This window comes from Pinus tabuliformis, chromosome 4_1, assembly GCF_031772625.1.
Source record: "Pinus tabuliformis cultivar Carrire ecotype Pingquan chromosome 4_1, CPIR1, whole genome shotgun sequence".
NCBI lineage: Eukaryota > Viridiplantae > Streptophyta > Pinopsida > Pinales > Pinaceae > Pinus > Pinus tabuliformis.
In genome coordinates, this window is record NC_142303.1 from 697,726,215 (window position 1) to 697,732,198 (window position 5,984).

Consider the following 5,984-nt stretch of genomic DNA (forward strand, 5'->3'; position numbering starts at 1 on the left):
AGGTGGAAGTGGAGGTGGAGGATGCATGGAAATGGAGGTGAAGGTGGAGGTGGAGTATGAGGTGGAGGAGGAGGTGAAGGTGGAGGTGGTAGTTTAGGTGGAGGGCGAGATAGAGGTTTAGGTGGAGAGGGAGGAGGAGGAAGCAGAGGAGGAGGTGGAGATGGTGCAGGAGGTGGAGGTGGAGAAGGAGCAGGAGGAGAAGGAGGGGGTGGAGGAGGTGGACATGGAGGAGGAGGAAGTGGAGGTGGAGGTGGAGATATGCAAGTTAATTTAGTATTCATGTCTTAAATTCAAATATTAAATTGTCACTCTATTCTCCACTGTTGGAAATGAAAGCTACAGTCTCATGAATCCAAAACATATCTCTTCACATACATAATATCCTACTATTAAATGATAAGTAATTCATTTAGGAAGAATTTATAAAGATCAATATTTTGTTTTATTTTGTTTAAACCTTTTGTTAGTCACTAAAACACTTATAGTTCTAGTTCTATCGTTGAATGAACCATTTGTTTTGGAATGTATGGTTTCAACTAATTATCATTGATTTAAAAATTGTTGGGTTAACTTTGACGTTTTTTCTTCAATAAGAAGCCTTATGTTCTTTTTTTTATCTTTACTTGAGAGACATATGTTATTAGGATTCATATATGGCTTTTTTTTATTCTTTGTGTATTCCAAATATTTTACGTAATTATCATTACTTCTTTATATATCTAATGGTTTAAGGAAAATAAATTAATTTCTAGTTCACTTTCGGGGATCACCTGAGATTCTTCATTTTTTAGAGAATCCACAATTTATCTACTATTTGGTTTCAAAATATTTATCAGGAAAGGGAAATATGTTCTACTTGGATATTTGTATGGAATAATGACCTATGCTTTAGCCTCCTATGTGTTCATTGTAGGGGATCTATTTTCATGGGAACAACATTCCTTTAATGAAATTATACTTTTGAAGGAAAGGCTAAAGGAGAAATACATGTAATTAGTGGAGGATGAGACACTGTTTAGTGTATTATAATTTTTCAAGTTGGAATACTCTGATGATCCATATTTCATAACATGTTATACTAAGGAATGCAAATTTTTCTTTTTGGGCTATATTTTTAAACTCAAAAATTGTGGCTTTATAATGAGTTTGTGTTAATTGATTTTTTTATCATATAGGAAATTAACTTTCATTATATATTTTGTCTTTTAGTCAATCTCATTGCGCATTTTGTGTAATTTCAAAAAATTGTGTATTGATCAACAATTATTAGAGTTTTAATTGAAGAAGAAAACAAAATAGTTACATACCAAGGAGTTGAAAAAATTTATAGATGGTTGTAAACCACAAAATCCTAACGACCTTGGTTTATTTGAAGTGAAGTAATCCGATAATTATTTTTCTATTAGAGAATCAATGCATAAGAAGGAAAAATAACTTGATGTAAAGATTAAATGAGGGATTCACCAATAATTTACAAGATTTTATAATTAAGTGAATGATTCACTAATATTTTACAAGATTTTACAATTCATTGAAAGATGCACCAATATTTTACAATATTTTATATTTTTGTAAAATATTCCAAAAAAATTGATATATACTTGTAGTGTAGTAGATAATGACCATTAGTTACTAGTAGAAAGGAAAACAAGAAATCACATGAAGATAAGGAACATAGGAATAGAAGAAGAGAAATGATGTAGAAAAGAACCAACAAAGTGTTACTTTATATTAATGCATACATTTGCGCACGCGCGCGCACACGCACACACACACACACACACATATATTCACAACAATTTAAGTGTCAAAACCAATTTGGCCTATCTAACTTAGACTCTTGACTCAACTAGAGAGCTGATCGAATTTATAATATCAATTCTAGAATTGTTTGGGATGGTCGACTAAGTCGACTAGCCACTCCAACATCTCCCCTGCCCTTAATTGCTTCTTTGTGACAAAGAAGCGAAAATTTGGAGGCTTACAAAATTTGATACACCAAAAATTAAAATATGTGAATCCTTATAATGAAATAAAAGTTCATCCAGAAGGGTGGTTGGCTAATTAGCAGACATAGTTTCGTGGTCAATGAAAATTTCTTGAATTACATCTACAAGATTTAAAATGTGAATTCCTCTTCTTTTCCCTTCCCTGGACAACCAATTGGAACATTCAACTTCAATTTCCTGAGTGTGATTTTGTTGTTCAGAAGAGAGACCACATCCTAAAAGCTTGGCTCAAAAAATTTAAATTTATGTTGTCATGAAGATTATCAAGATGATTGTGCAATTGCAGGTGTTGATGTTGAAGTCATAGGGAATTTTGTTTGATAAGTAGTTGGTGCATGAACTTGAAGATGTTGATCAAATATAGACCAATTCCATACAACTATACTTTAATGGGCATCAAATGCTTTTAAATAATTCAAATATTGTACCTTGTCGTCTAGTGATATGTTCCCTAACAATTATTGATCAACTAGTATTTGATGTTCTAATAATTACACTTTATTAACAATTCCATGAAAATAATTAATAACATTGGAAGATTCTAGTTTTACTCTCTTCCCTTCCTTAAACCACTATCTTTGCTCCCGTTGTAGTTGGGATTAATAATTTTCTCCTGTAAAACCTAATTCTCATGGGTAGACTTTGCTTGAGTTTGAGTTACTTGTTGGGGGCACAATGCTTAAATTGGAAATTATTGAGTTCATATATGATCGCATGTGGATGATAAATATATTGGAAAATATTAAAAAATATTGGGTTGCATGATATAATGTTTGTTCTAACTCTTCATTTTCTTGGGAAAATTCTTAATGAGCCTTTTTAATTATAGTGGATATTTTTTCATTCCCTTGAACTATCACTTTATCTTGAAACATGTTTACATGAGAACTTAGTTGCTCACTGTGGTTGACCAATTGTTGTACAATCTATTTGATTGCAATAAGTGGATAATCAACTCTAGTTGGATTATTGATATTAAGTTTTTCTATTTCCTAGTTCTAACATTCTAAATAAATATCCCTTTGTTGTTGTTGTCTCTACTAAATCTTGCTTCTATCCAACATCCTTCTCTTAAATATTTTCTTGGTTTCTCTCATAGAATTTTCTAGGGCTTCAAATATTTGTTTATCTCAAGCATGCCTTAGGTCAGTTTCTTACTAGATTTTTGTTTTAGCCTTTCTCTATTTATGGAGCTCAAGTGTTGGGTGTATTTGATTATACTAGATGAGCTTTTTTGTCATTTGTTGGTGAGGTTGCAGTAACATATTTTTGTAAATTAATTTTCTCTAGAATTTCCTTTAATATATCTTCTGACATAGTACTCTTGTATGGGACTTCATCAGTATCAACATGCTTGGATGACGTTTTATATTGATAATACTTTTATTCGATAATTATTGTGGTAGTCACACAGGGTGAATTAGAAGTCAATTTGATGTCTAGTGATTGTTTTTTTCTCGATGCATTCACCCACCTGTTGTCAATTTTATGTCTTTGTCGAACTTCCATTTTCTATGATAACTTTGGTTGAAGTGAATAGTTGATGTTCCCGTATTTTTTGATCTATCATCATTTTCTATCTTTTTATTTCAATGAATACATCTTTGACATGTCTAAGTTACTACAAGATGTCTCGTACAATTGATGATGCTGGAAACTATTGCAATTCTACGCTTCTTTGTTATTTTACCCTTTTCTTGTGTATGCTCCAACACTTCTCAAAAAACTGAGTTTAAATTATGTAGGTATTATGGGCCTTGTAGTTAAATACCCATCACAACTTCTTGTCAGTCGGTATTATATGTTGATTTCTGAATCAGTTTCGAACACTGTAAGTCTTAACTTGCAATCCTCTTAGGAGATTTTATGATAGGTACCCAGATGTAAAATTTTAATGGACTTGTGTATAATTTTCCTTTCCTTTGTTCTTATTTTCATTGTCTAAAAATGGTAAAATTATATCGCCCCGCACTTCTCAAGCTTGTGGTGCAATTGGGAATATTCTATTAGCCTATTGAGTTACTTTTATAAATATATGGTCAATTTTAGTCTAATAGGAAATCCCTTGTGGATCTATATCGAAGAGTTTGTTGATATTTAGTAGCTTGGGAAGTATCTCGAGCCCTAGTGGTGGGTGTTTGGATAAATAAGTGCAACAAAAGTGATGTGGTATTGAAACCCAAGCTTGGGGTTTTGCACCTAAATGAATTGGGAAAATATAGTTGGACATTGTGTGATTTGACACTTGGAGGTTTTAATGGACACCTAGAGGAGAAACAGGTAGCGTAAGTCACTCAAAATAGAGGTCTCTGATAGGTTTAATTAAAATATTTGGTTGGTGGTTAATTTGTTTGGTTTAGAAGGTCAGATTGGGCTAAAGTATGCCCCAAGGAAAACTTTGCGGACGGACGTGTGTGCATAAAAATAGATGCTAATTGTTGGATGTTTAGAGCACATCCAAAGTGAAAATAAAATTAGGTATACCTTTGACATAGATACTGGACTTGAGGCAGTGACCAAGCTAGCAAGGAGGATGAATTTGGCACAAGATGTGGAGGAGTTTCTCTTATGTTAGGGTGTGGATAACCTTGATGAAGAAGGCCATAGTTCTAAGGTAAGTTTGGGTGATTCCATTTGCTACTTTTGTATGGTGTTTGGATCTCCATTCAGGCCACAGGGAAGTGCTGCTACAACATCATGGTGGAGGCATAATTTAGAGGGTTGAGAGGGCTTTCAAAATATCTCTATCCTAGCCATAATTACTCCAATGAGAAAGGTAGCTTAACAATTGTGTCTTTCGTTCTAGAGAGCTCAAATCACTTGTTGTTGCGAGACAAAGAATTGTAGGGTATTTTCAGGAGGTTGCTTATGCCCAAAATAATGGTTTGGAAGTCTAGAAAGGAAATCAAAGAAGAGAATGTGTTTGTAGAAGGGAAATATAGTTTGGAGTAGCTATTTTGGGTTGTTGGTGTGCCCTAACCATATCTCAAGAAGCTAAGAACTTGAGGACAAGAGGATGAGGATTGTGTTGGAAGGCAACATATGTGTATCCTCTTTTTGATGTTAATTTGCTAGTCGAACTTGAGGTCCAGGTTGTAAAGTTTGGTATTGGACACATCTGGACTATTGGAGGGCAGTGTGAGATTGGACCAACTTCACCCTAAATGCATTACCATTGAAAGACTAAGGTGACTACTAAATTAGGCATAGATCGAAGGAGATTAAAGTTTGATCAATGACGATGAGAAGTTGTACAATCCAAGTTCATTGTGGGAGAAGAAATTTCAATTTATTTATTTTGTTTAAAGTTTCATTGTTCATTAATTACCAATATCAATTTATTTAAACAAATTATCACAATTTCATAATTTTAACCACATTCCACAATTTTTTTTGTAAATTTCTTTAAGAAGACAGAAAAAACATAATAACAAAATAACCATATTCACACTAGACATTCCTCACAACCATAGCTATAGCTATCTTGAGGTCTTAGAGAGAGGGAAAATCCCCTCCCTCAAAATAAAGACAAATCTTATTAATATAGTTTTTTATTGTTTACAAATAATAATATAATTTACATATAAATAAATAAATTTGTAACTCTGAATCGTCCTCATTCTGCATCCCTGTGCAAAAACATTAGAAAATAATTATTAACAATAAGATATAAAGAAAATTATTTACATTGTTAAAATTTTGAGAAATAATTTACAATAAAATGAGGGAAATAATAAAATAAATTCTATCGCATTATTATACACAATAAGAAGAATTAAAATAGCTTTCACCTAACATTTATAGAAGTCTTAAATTAAAAATTAAAATAAAAGAGATTCTAAAAATTTAAAAATAAACCTGAATAAACATTAAACAACTTAACCCTTTTACTAAAATTCAAATTCAAATATAAAATCTACAAACAAAAAATGCCACACAAAAAAATGACACTTAGCTCCCAACCTAATATGATCA